The sequence below is a fragment of the Dromiciops gliroides genome, chromosome 2 (genome assembly GCF_019393635.1).
Source record: "Dromiciops gliroides isolate mDroGli1 chromosome 2, mDroGli1.pri, whole genome shotgun sequence".
Lineage (NCBI taxonomy): Eukaryota > Metazoa > Chordata > Mammalia > Microbiotheria > Microbiotheriidae > Dromiciops > Dromiciops gliroides.
This window is the reverse complement of record NC_057862.1, coordinates 467,110,014-467,123,809: the sequence shown is the minus strand read 5'-3', so window position 1 is coordinate 467,123,809 and position 13,796 is coordinate 467,110,014. Positions and strand designations below refer to the sequence as shown.

Genomic DNA, 13,796 nt, shown 5'->3' with positions numbered 1-13,796 from the left:
AAAAAAAAAGGAATTGTTTGAGAAATATACCTCTCTTACTGAGGTAGAACATATCCAGGCAAGGTCTTAGGTCTTGAATAAATAGTTGATTTTTTTTTACATTTCTAAAATTTTAATTAAAATTTTATACAATATGTATGGAAAGTGACCTTGACAGAAGCACAACAGATAAGTTTCCCTAAGCTAGATGGGGAGCTATAAGCCAGGAAATATTTTCTAATTGGATAATCTAGTAAATGGTTGAGTTTAAACTTTTAAAAATTTAAAGATTAGAATGCTCAAGCCAGTGAGAAAAGAATGGCAGCATGAAGCCTCAATTTGGACCCTCATTTCAGGGGGTACCTGAACTTGGATGGAAATAAATTATGCCTTTATTTTCACCAACCTCTCCCTGAAATTTGTCATTTCTTTCCATTATGAATTTTTAAAAATATATTCTCAGACAGGGTCCTAAGGCTTCACCAGACTCCCAAGGGCTACATGACAAAAACATTTGGGAACTCCTATTTTGCCCCTTATATCTCTCAGTGATGTTATCAGCTCCTGTGGGTTCAATTCTTTGATCTCTATGTAGATGACTCCCAGAATCATTTTTCTAGCCCTGGTTTCTCTCTTGAGCTCTAGTTCAGAATCAGTTGCTTAGTCAGTAAGCATTAATTAAGCACTTACTGTGTACTAGGCACTGTGCCTTTATATCTGCATACACAAAGAAAAACAAAAACGTGATCCCTCCCTTCAAGAAGTTCACATTCTAATGGGAAAGACAACATGTAAAAACTATACACACAATATATCAATAGAGTAGATAGAGGTAGTCTCAGAGAGAAGTCACTAGCAGGAAGAGAACCAAAGAAGACCTCCTACAGAAGGTTGGAATCATCAACTACTTGATGGATATTTTCCATTACATGTCCCATTGGCACCTCAAACTCAATATGTCCAGAATAGAACTGATTTTCTTTTTCCAAAAACCTACTCCTCTCCCAAATATCCCCATTTCTACCGCAGACATCATGTTCCTTCCAATCACTCAGGTTCACAACCTCCGAGTCATCCACAACTCTTCATTCTCCTTCATCCACCATAGCCCATTGGCTGCCAAGACTCATTGAGTTTATATTCACACCTCTCACACATGTTCCCTTCTCTCTACTCACAGGCCACCACCCTAGTTCAGCCTTTCAGCACCTTTCAGCTAAACTATCACAATAGCCTCCTAATTTGCCTCCCTGCCTTAACTCTCTCCCCCTCCAGTCCATCATACACACAGCCACTCAAGCAATGGTCCAAGAATGGGTCTTACCATTTTGTCACTTCCTTTTTCCAAAGGCTCCAATGGCTCCCTCTTGTCTCTAGAATAAAATACAAACTTGTCCTTTGGCACTGAGACTCTTTCTCAATCTGGCTCCAACCTTGACCTTTCTAGTCTCTTCTTCGTGAACTTGATATTTCAGCCAAACTAGCTGGATTACTATTCCCTATATGTGACAATGGGAACCTAGGTGCCAAGTCTGGAGTCAAGAAGACCTGAGTTCAAATCCAGCCTCAGACACTTACTACCTGTGTGACTCTGGACAAGTCTCTTAACCCTGTTTGTCTCAGTTTCCTGATCTGTAAAATGAGCTGGAGAAGAAATTAGTAAACCACTGTAGTATCTTTTCCAAGAAAATCCCAAATGGAATCACAAAGAGTCAGACACAATTGAAAATGACTAAACAATAATAAATATATCACAGTCCACCTCTTATCTTCATGACTTTGCACAGGTTGTCCCCCATGACTGGAATATACTCACTCCTCATCTTCACCACGTAGAATCCATACCTCTCTTAACAAGTCAGTTTAAGTGATCCTCCTTACATGAAATTATCTGTGACTCCCCTAAAGCTGATAGTACACATTTGTTGTGTTCATATTTTGCATTTTAAAATATATGTACATGTTGTTTACCTTGATAAGGTGGATGTGAGATCCTCAAGAGCAGGGACAATTTTGTTTTTATTCCAGTTCACTAGACATTTCATGTCCCCAACACCTAACACAATACTTGGTATATAGTAGATACTTAACAAATACTTCTGGATGAACAAATGAATGATTGGAGCTGAGTTCAAATTCTGGGTCTTTCAGTCGCTCCCAGTGTAAACTTGGGAAAATCACTTCATGTCACTGAGTCTCCATTTCCACATCTATAAAATGAGGGAATTGGACTAGATAATGTCTCTTCTAACTTTAAATCTATGATCCCAAGACTGAGTCCTCCCAAGATTCTTCAGGCAATGCAGTTCAAACCAATAGACACTTATTAAGTGTCTACTTAATGTCCAGGCCCTGTGAAAGTTGGTGTGGAGGGAGGTAGGGATACAGATGTGGTTGCTTTCCTTAATTAGGAGGACAACCTTCCTTAAATTTGATTCTAGCCTAAATTCTTCATGGGACTTGAAGTCTAGTAGGGTAGGAAAGATGGACCAGAGTAAAAAATGATTGTACAAAATAGAACATGGAATTTAAGTACTGTTGGAGGTGTGGGTTGAGGATGGGGCAGTTCAGGGGAGGGAAAGATTATATTCAATCTGAAAGTAGAAGATTTCATGGAGGAGGTGGCGTCTGAGCAGGGCATGCTGTACCACAGCTCTAGGACACACACACACACACACACACACACACACCAGTGCATGTCGGACATAACATGAAGCAGCCCTTTTGTCTGCCACCATGAGGGCTGAAATCAGTGTCTAGTCTCCCAGCCTATCAAGAGCCTGGGGCAGCAAGTGAGAAGGAAGGCTGCAGAGGTGGTGGTAAGGAAGTGGAACAGAGAACAGTCTGGTTAGAACCAGGAATCAATCATCCAGCTCATCCAGAAGAGCCTCGAGATGTCTGTTGAACATAAGTAATGGCCCAGAAAAATGGTGCCCATGAAAGCCCAGTCTGTCCTACGGCCTCCATTGACTTCTTAATGAAGCATTCATGACTACACCTGGATTAAAGCCACAGCTTGACTTTTAGGGTGCTAGTTAACCATGGGCTAGTGAAAGAGCCACAAGACTGACAGATGTTCATCCTCTCAGGCAATGAGCATTTCTTAAGCATCTCTTGTATGCCAAGAACTGAGGATGCAAAGATAAAAACAATAATGATGATTGATTATGATTGGGACCCTTTGAAGTTTGCAAAGTGCTTTACAAGGATTATCTCATCCTCTCCTCACAACAACCCTGGAAGGTTAGGTGCTATTATCATCCCCAATTTAAAGTTGAGGAAAATTTAAATTTAAAAAATTTAAAGTTGAGGAAACTGAGGCAAGTAGAGGTGAAATGACTTTCCCAAGATTACACAGGTAGTAAGTGTCCAAGGTCAGATTTGAACATGGATCTTCATGACTCCACATCCCAGACTCTATCCACAGAGCCACTCTGCATTCAAAGAGCTTATATTCTATCAGAGAGAAAAACTAGATTAAGAAAATACAACATATATACCAAACCATCTCAGGGACAGGGAAGGTACTAAGTCTTGTGTAGGCAACAGCACTTAATTGAACCTTGAAGGAAGCAGAGATGAGAAGAAAGAGCAGAACCTTATGTGAAGGCACAGAAATGTAACATAGAATGTTGGGTAGAAGGACCATGATGTCAGTCAGTTTGGCTGAAAAAGAAAGTGTGTGAAGGGGATCAGTGTATAAGTTCTAAAAAGGTAGACTAGAACTAGAATGTGAAAAAACTTTAAAAGGCAAAGGAGTTGGAGGCAGCTAGGTGTCACAGTGGATAAATTACTGGCCCTGGATTCAGGAGGAACTGAGTTCAAATCTGGCCTCAGATACTTGACACTTACTAGCTGTGTGATCCTGAGCAAGTCACTTAACCCTCATTGTCCTGCCAAAAAAAAAAAAAAGGCAAAGGAGTTTTCCATTTTATAAAAGCAATAGAGAGCCATGAAAGATTCTTGAGCAACAGAGTGACATAATCAAACTTTTTTTTTTTTGGTTGTTATTTTGGACTGGACCTGTGATTTCATTGGTGTAAGGAACAAACTTCCTATGGAAAAAACTATCTTCCAGTGCAGATCCTCACCTTCTTCCTGCAAGTTCTGGTCCTAGAGAGTTGTGTGAGGACAATGTGAGGTTAAGTAATTTGCCAAGAGTCACGTAGTACATATATGTCAGAAACAGGATTTGAATCTACACCTTTCTGATTCCAAGTCCAGCTTTTTATCTCCTAAACCACTAAGTCTTTTTTAAATAGATAATATTTTGGTTTTCCCCAATTATGTATTAAAACAATTTTTAACATTTGGCATTTTCTTAAGTTTTGAGTTCCCAATTCTATCCCTCCCTCTTCTCCCCTCCCCTCCCCCACTTCCTGAGATGGTAGGCAATCAGATATAGGTTATACATGTGCAATCATGTAAAACATTTCCATATTAGTCATTTTGTATAAAAAGACTCAAATAGGGGGCAGCTAGGTGGCACAGTGGATAGAGCACTGGCCCTGGATTCAGGAGGACTTGAGTTCAAATCCGACCTCAGACACTTGACACTTACTAGCTGTGTGACCTTGGGCAAGTCACTTAACCCTCATTGCCCAACCAAAAACCAAACAAACAAAAATACTCAAATAAAAGCAAAAGAATGAATAAAAGCAAGCAAAAAATAGCATGCTTCAGTCTGTATTTAAACAATATCAGTTCTTTCTTTGGAAATGGATTGTGTGCTTCATCATTAGTCCTTTGGGATTGTCTCAGATCATTATATTGCTGAAAATAGTTGTCATTCACAGTCCTTCATCAAACAATATTGCTGTTACTTTGTACAATGTTCTCCTGGTTCTCTTAACTTCACTATGCATCAGTTCATATAAATCTTTCCAGGTTTTTCTAAAATCATCCTGCTTGTCATTTCTTATAGCACAATAATGTTCTATTACAATCATATGCCACAGTTTACTTAACCATTTCCCCAATTAATGGGCATCCCTTCAATTTCCAATTCTTAGATACCACAAAGAGCAACTATAAATGTTTTTGTGCAAATAGATCCTTTTCAGGGCAGCTAAGTGGCGCAGTGGATAGAGCACCAGCCCTGGAGTCAGGAGGACCTGAGTTCAAATCCATCTTCAGATACTTAACACTTACTAGCTGTGTGACCCTAGGCAAGTCACTTAACCCCAACTGCCTCACCAAAAAAAACCCAAAAAAAACCAAAAAACAAAAAACCCCCAAATAGATCCTTTTCCCTTTTTTTGGATATCTTTGGGATATAGACCTAGTAATATGCCACTAAGTCTTAATAATGACAATAGCAACAGCATAGCTGACCCAGCCAGGTGGCATAATAGATAGTTTATGGAACTTGGAATCTGGAGGATTCAGACATTTACTAGCCCTAAACAAGTCACTTAACCTCTCTTGGTCTCAATTTCCCCTTACAGTGTTGTTGTGGGCTTGAATGAGATAACATGCAAATTTCAAAGTGCTATGTAACCACCAGCTATTATTATTTATCTGCCAGTTTAAGGTTTATGATCCCTACTTGCCAGTAGAACAAAACCAGAGATTACAGGGGAAATCACCCCTAATGCTACCCCAAGATTTCTCTGTTATCTCCCCTTTAATCTCTCATCCAACCCACTATGAGGAAGTAGGACCCTGGGAATAGTTCCTGGATGCATCTCTGAATCCTAGTCAATTACTTTCACTGCCTTTCTTGGCCATGGTTGGTTTGTTGGTTTTTGTTCATTTGTTTGAAACAAATTCATATTCCTATCTTTGTCTTTACATTATCTACATTTTCCCCTGACCTCCTCCCAGAAAGCCATATCTTAAAATAAATAAAGAAGAAAAGAAGAAGAAGAATGTTGACTAAATCGACCAACATATCAGAGAAATTAAAAAACTGATGTCATTAGCAGTGTTCCACCCACTCTGAGTATTTTTCTTTTGGGGGAAACTCAAGACAGGTGTTTCCCTCTCTGCCAGGCTGGGGAACATTAGCCAAATATTCCCTGCAGACATCTCTGATGATTTTCCTCCCTGATGCTGCCTGACACCCCCCTCCCTGTTTCATAGCTTTGCCTGCAGCCATTCCTGCCACCTGGCAGTCCCCTCCTCCCTTTCTTTCCTCACACAATAATTTTTGCAGGCATCTCAGCATTCTATGGACAAATGCCTTTATTTCCTTCCCATACTACTTGACTTTGACAAAAGCAGTCCTTGACATTTCCTTAGTATTTCTTGGCTTTCTAAGAGCTTTCACAAATCTTATTAGACACTAAGGCGCATGCATGTGAGATAGGTAGGGTAACTTTTGCCTAACTCACAAATTTTAAAATATGGAATCCTGAGGGAGTAGTGACTTGCCCATTCATAACCATAAGTAGCAGAGATGGAGCTAAAACTTGGAATTTTCTGACTAAAATCCCACCTTCTGCAAGAATCTTTTTTCACTGGCCTTTCGCTCCCCTTCCCATGATTAATCCTAGTGTTTTCCACTTGATATTATACCCAATTCATCCTGTTTATATCTGCTTTGCACATAGATGTCTATAAGCACCATTAGACTATGAACTCATTAAAAGCCAGAGCAATTTGTCTTTGTCTTCTCACCATTTGGGCTCATAATGATCGCTTAATACATGCTTGTTGATGACTTCAGAGTGGGAAACTCCTTTGAGGACTGAGGAAAAGTATTAGATTTGGCAATTAATAGTTCACTGGTAACTTTGGAAGAGGGCAGTTTCAGTTGAACTGACTACAAATTAAGCATTCTACCAAACTGCTCTTACCTAGAACTTTGTCCCAGAATATTTGTAGGATGAGGAGAGAGAAAGAGAGAAGAGGTTAATGACTTGCCCAGTATTACACACCTAATTAGTATCTGAGGTTGGATTTGAACTCAGGTCTTCCAAATTCCAGATGCAGCTCTCTATCCACTATACCATCTGGCTGCCTATTAACTTACCCTGACAAAATTCATTTCTGAATATGGCATAGAAAATGGACTCAGCTGTAGGGTTGGGTCAAACAGGTTGCTCTTCAGGACTGGCTCTTCACTAGACCTAGCTACTGGTGCTCCTAACAGAATGATATGGACTCCAGTTGCTGGAGTTCTGGTAGTTCTGACATTTTGAAGCTCACGAAGTTATGACCTGGCCCATTTCATCTCCAATATTGTCATTAAAGATCAGGGAAAAAATTAATTAACTGAGATAGAAATCATGGTGCCAATTGTTCAAGGCCACTTGGCAACCTAGATGGAGAAATGTATTATACTTCTATTTTGCCTTTGACTTCCTTGGTGTGTATACTCAGTAGTGGGATCACTGGGTCAAAGGGAATGAAGTTTTCTTGCATGATTCCAAATTGGTATCTACCACTAGTACTGACATTTGGGGGGAATCAGAAAAGGCTTCATGTAGAAAGTGGTGCTTGAGGTACAACTGGAGATCATCTGGGTATCATGTATGGAGCTTTCTGTGATACCAGGGAGCACTGTGCCAAATGCCTGGTCCTATTCAGTGGTATGAACTTGGATATGTCCTGTCAATCAGGTGTTCTCCTCTCTACCCACCTTTTGTGTACCACCCAATAGCATAGGATGCTCTCAGATATCAGCCTAGATTCTTGTCCCTCTCTCAGTCTCTCCAAGAGCTAGCTACTACCCCAGTCTCCACTCATTTGTGAGTGATATTACTTTTCTCTCCTTCATCTATGGCAGAAATCCTTAACCTTTTTTTGTATCAAGGATCCCTTTGGCAGTCTAATAACGGCTATGGACCTTTTCTCAGAATAGTGTTTTTAAATATATAAAATAAATTTGATAGCATTACAAAGGAAATTAATTGTGTTGAAATTCAGTTATCCAAACATTTCTAAAAACAAGTTCATGGACCCAAGATTAAGAACCTCTGGTCTAGAGTTTGATAATGGCGTAGCCTTTCATATCATGGCTCAACATCTATTGAGATAATCATATGATTTCTGTTCATTTTGTTATCAATATGGTCAATTATATTGATAGTTTTCCTAATAGTGAGCAACCCTGCATTCCTAGTCATAGTGTATAATCCTTTTAATATATGTTTATTATATATATTATGTATATTAATAAGTTGCCTTGCTAGTATTTTGTTCAAAATTTTTGTGTCAATATTCATTAGGGAAATTTGTCTATACTTTCCTTTCTCTGTTTTAGCTCTTCCTGGCTTAGGTATCAGCATCATATTTGTGTCATAAAAGGAATTTGTTAGGACTCCTTCTTAACATATTTTTCCAAATAGTCTGTATAGTATTGGGATTCATTGTTCTTTGAATCTTTGGTAGAATTCACTTGTGAACCCATCTGACCTGTTCAATTTCTTTTTCTAAGATGGGCTTATTTAGGCATTCTGTTTTCTACTCTGTTAATCTGGGTATTTTTAATTTTCATAAATATTCACTGATTTTGCTCAGATTGTCAGATTTATTGGTCTTTAATTGGGTAAAATATTTCCTAATGATTGCTTTAATTTATTTTTCATTAGTGGTGATTTCACCCTTTTCCACTTTTTGATACTGGATATTTAGTTTTCTTCTTTCTTTTTTTAATCAAATTAACCAATGGCTTATCTATCTTATTGGTATTTTTCATAAAACCAGCTCCTAGATTTATTTTTTTGCCCAATAGTTTTGTTTTCTTTTTACTTTTCTCTTATTGCTCTCACCTTTGATTTTTAGGATTTCCAATTGGGTGATCAACTGGGGATTTTTAACTTGTTCTTTTTCTAGTTGCATGTCCAATTCATTAATCTATTCTTTTTCTATTTTGTTGATGTAAGAATTTAGAGAAATAAATTTTCCCCTAAGTACTGCTTTCGCTGTATCCCATAAATTTGGTGTTTTGTCTTGTTTTGTTCTCTTTAATGAAATTATTGACTGTTTCTATGGTTTGTTCTTTGATCCACTTATTCTTTAGGATTAGATTATTTAGTTTTCAATTAATTTTAATCTATCTTTCCACTGCCCTTTGTTGAAGGTAATTTTATTGTATTATGATCCAAAAGGAATACATTTAATATTCCTGCCTTTCTACATTGAATTTTGAGATCTGTATGCCCTAGTACATGGTCAGATTTTGAGTAAGTGCCATTTACTCCTGAGAAAAAGGTATATTGCTCTCTGTTCCAATTCAGTTGGGGTTTTTTTTTTGGGGGGGGGGGTTGTTTGGTTTGTTTTTGTTTTTGCAGGGCAATGAAGGTTAAGTGACTTGTCCAGGGTCACACGGCTAGTAAGTGTCAAGTGTCTTAATCTGGATTTGAACTCAGGTCCTCCTGAATCCAGGGCCAATGCTCTATCCACTCCCATTCAGTTTTCTCCAAAGGTCTTTCATATCTAACTTTTCTACTATACTATTTACCTCCTTAGTTTCTTTCTTCTTTGTTTTTTGGTTAGATTTATAGAGCTCTGAGAGGGTATGGTTGAGGTACCTCACTATTATAGTTTTGATGTCTATTTCTTCCTGTAACTCATTTAACTTCTTTAAGAATTTGGATGCAGGGGTGGCTAGGTGGCGCAGTGGATAAAGCACCGGCCCCGGATTCAGGAATACCTGAGTTCAAATCCGGTCTCAGACACTTGACACTTACTAGCTGTGAGACCCTGGGCAAGTCACTTAACCCCCATTGCCCCGCAAAAAAAAAAAAAAAAAAAAAAAAAAAAAAAAAAAGAAGAAGAATTTGGATGCTATACCACTTGGTGCATATGGTTAGTATTGATATTACTTCATTGTCTATGGTACCTTCTAGGAAGATGTAGTTTCCTTGTTTCTTTTAATTACATCTATTTTTTATTTTACTTTGTCTGAGATCAGGATTGCTAACCCTGCTTTTTTTTTTTTTTACTTCAGCTGAAGCATAATAGATTTTGCTCAGCCCCTTACCTTTGCTCTGTGTGTGTCTCTCTGCTTCAAGTGTGTTTCTTGTAAACAACATATTGTAGGATTCTGTTTTTTAATCCACTCTGCTCTTCACTTTCATTTTATGGAGAATTCATCCCATTCACATTCACAGTTATGATTACTAATTGTATTTCCCTCCATCCTCTTTTTCATCCTGTTTGTCCTCTCTCTCTCCTTTTACCCTTTCCCTCCTCACCAGTGTTTTGCTTCTGTCTACCATCTGCCCTGATCTGCCCTCCCTTCTGTCAGTTCTCCCCACCCCTTACTTAATCTCCTCTCTTCCTACTTCCCTGATGGATAAGACAGAGTTCTATAGTCAACTGATTGTGTATATTATTTCCTCTTTGAGCCAATACTAATGTGAGTTACTCAATTCAAGCAATTTCAATTCAATTCATTGAGGTTCAAGCAATATCCATGGCCCACCCTCCTTCTTCCCCTCCACTGTAATAGGTCTTTTGTACCTCTCCATGTGAAATAATTTACCCCATTCTACCTCTTACTTCCTTCTGAACTTAGTGTACTCCTCTTTCTCATCCCTTAATTTTTTTTAATGTCATTTCCTCAAATTCAGCTTATACCCATACCCTTTGTCTATGTATATTCCTTCTGGATGCACTATTAGTAGTATAATTTTTTTTTCAGGGCAATGAGGGTTAAGTGAGTGTCAAGTGTCTGAGGTCAAATTCGAACTCAGGTCCTCCTGAATCCAAGGCCGGTGATTTATTCACTGCACCACCTAGCTGCCACCTATACTGATAATTCTTAAAAATTATACCACAAAAATAAAATACCTTATACATTAAAAAGAAAAAAAAAGAAAAAAAATTATACCACTACAGCCTCAGACACTTGACACTTACTAGCTGTGTGACCCTGGGCAAGTCACTTAACCCCCATTGCCCTAAAAAACAAAATAGAATTATAAGTATCATCTTCCCATGTAAGGATGTAAACAGTATGGCTTTATTGAACCTATGTTTTCTTTTCCTTTTTTACCTGTTTATGCTACTCTTGGGTCTCTAAATGAGAACAAACAAAGTAGTTCAGTTCTCTCACCACCTCCCTCTGGGAATATGACAAGACTTTTTTCTCACTAAATCAGTAGTGTTGAATTATTCTCCCAATGATGAATTATAGGAACTCCAGAGCATTCTCTGGTCTCTTCCAAGAGCCACATCAGGAACTTACCCATCACATCCAGAGAATGGCATATTTTCCTTGGCTTGTTGTACTAAATCTCATTCATTGAACTGCCCAGCTCCAGCCTTTCATGTCTTGGCTCCTTCATATAATTTCTCACGTAATGCCTTCTTCTTAATGACATTGCCAGCTTTAGGGTAGGCCTTCATCATCTGCCAGTCAACAAATCAAAAAGCATAGATGAAGGGGGCAGCTAGGTGGCTCAATGGATAAAGCACCAGCCCTGGATCCAGGAGGACCTCAGTTCAAATCCGGCCTCAGACACTTGACACTTACTAGCTGTGTGACCCTAGGCAAGTCACTTAACCCTCATTGCCCTGCCCCCCCCCCAAAAAGCATAGATGAAGCACCTACTGTGTGCTGACATTGACATTGACACCTGCTACAGGCTCACAATGAAAAGTACTGGAGAGACAGAGATAAACAAAAACAGTCCCTACTGTCAAGGAGCTCACAATCAAAGGGGGAGACAGCATGAAAACAATGATGTTCAAACAAGATGTATACAGGATAATTGGGGGATGATCAAATGAAGGAAATAAGGGGACACCTGAATTCTTTCAATAGCCTTTGGGTTGGCCTCCCTGCCTCAAGTCTTTCCACTCCACTTTATCTTCCATCCAGCTATCCGAGTGCTCTTCTAAAAGTACAAACCCAACCAGGTATGTCATTTCTCTACTCGTTAACCTACATTGACTCCAAGATCAAATTTTAAATTCTGTTTGGACTTTAAAGCCCTTTACAACTTGTGCCCTTCCAACTTTTCCAGGTTTCTTATACATTACTCCCATCCACACACCATAGGATCTAGTGACATTGGCCTCCCAACTGTTTATTGCACACAATATGGTATCATGCAGCTCTTATTTTCCCTGCCTGTCTATCCTCCACCCTGGGACACTCCTTAACTCTGCCTCTGATCTTCTCTGGATTCCTTCAAGTCTCAGATAAAATCCCACCTTCTGCAAGAAGCTTTTTTCACTGGCCTTTCCCTCCCCTTCCCCTGATTAATCCTAGTGTTTTCCATTTGATATTATGTCCAATTCATCCTGTTTATATCTGCTTTGCACATAGATGTCTGTAAGCACCATTAGACTATGAACTTATTGAAAGCCAGAGCTATTTGCCTTTGTCTTCTCACCATTTTGGCTCATAATGATCGCTTAATACATGCTTGTTGATGACTTCAGGATGGGAAACTCCTTTGAGGACTGAGGAAAAGTATTAGATTTAGCAATTAAGAATTCACCGGTGGGGGGCAGCTAGGTGGCTCAGTGGATAAAGCACAGGCCCTGGATTCAGGAGGACCTGAGTTCAAATCTGGCCTCAGACACTTGACACTTACTAGCTGTGTGACCCTGGGCAAGTCACTTAACCCTCATTGCCCCGCAAAAAAAGAAAAAAGAAAAAAGAAAAGAATTCACTGGTAACTTTGGAAGAGGGCAGTTTAAGTTGAATAATGAAATCCATAAGAAATTAAGAGCAAAGATATAGTTCTTACCTTCAAGTAGTCAACTCCAGTCAAAACCCTGCAAACACCCACATGGTGTGGCCTGGTAGTCGTAAATGTAGAGTCCACAGCAGCAAAGGGACTTCCATGCCTTGAATGCCACTAGGCCCCTTCCCAGTCACCTTCAAACAACCCTTTGCAATCTCATCTCCAACATCTGCCCACTTCTTTACCCATATCTTTACTTGCATTAGATATTGAGCAGAAACCAGGCAGATGAAGCTAGCACCAAATGTCAGTGCATTGGCAGCCAACTCCTGGCTGTTTCAACTCTAAATGAATGTTCTTGTATCCACACCGATGGTCCCTCTCAGAAGGTCCTCAGCTGAAAAATTCCTATATAATTGCCCCAGATTCCAACTTGCTTCTCTCGGGAGACTCAATAAGTTTGGCTTTGTTGGAATTCAAGGCCAGGCATCACACAAGCCAATGATGGCTGGCTGAATGGTTTCCCTGGGCCACTGTGGAGCTAATGTTTTATAGTTCTTAGGGAAGTCATGGCAACAGCCAGCTGGTCTTTCCAAATATTGCCATTTGCCTATTTGTTGACACAATTCATCTTGCTGGAGAATATCATTATTAAGGCTTGTCAGAGTAAGTTGAATGAATTCTTAGGGTTATAGACCCTGGCCAAACTAGGAGAGGAAAATTGTGGGGGTGGGGGAGAGGTTATAAAGGCCTAGGGAATTTCCTCCATTGGATAAATTCATTATTTTGATGTGCAAAAACCATAGCAATAGAACTATGTGATGTGCTGAGTATAGTAAAAGCCTTGTTAGCTTATCTACCCAATAAAGTAATTATATACAAGTGAGAAGTCAAAGGTGACTTAGAGTCTTAAGAGAATCATGTCTGGGGTTTTTTTTGTATGAACCAGACACTGGACAACTGGATAGATGAAAACAGATGCCTCTGGTGACCAAGGGGCTTGAAGAAAATTCAGCTTGAGTTGAGAGCAGTAGTGAAGAAAAGAGGTAATGAAGAAACAGGAAGAAAACAATCTGGAACAAGAATGAGCTGAACTCAGGAGAATAGACAGAAAGATATGGGGCAGAGGAATCTCTAAGTAGGACTTCATGTGAGTAGAGTGACCCAAGGATATGTGCTATTTAACATGTTTATCAATGACATGAATAAAAGCATAGACACCACACT

General features: G+C 39.2%; 1 long non-coding RNA gene across 2 annotated transcripts in view; it reads right to left on the bottom strand.

Moving 5' to 3' along the window:
- Positions 1-12,938, bottom strand: part of LOC122742759 — a 75,226-nt gene extending 62,288 nt beyond the window's left edge. For both annotated transcript variants that reach the window (XR_006354954.1, XR_006354953.1), the window contains exon 1: positions 12,633-12,938. This is a non-coding gene — a long non-coding RNA (uncharacterized LOC122742759). The remainder of the gene's footprint in view (positions 1-12,632) is intronic.
- Between the last annotated feature and the right edge of the window lie 858 nt (positions 12,939-13,796).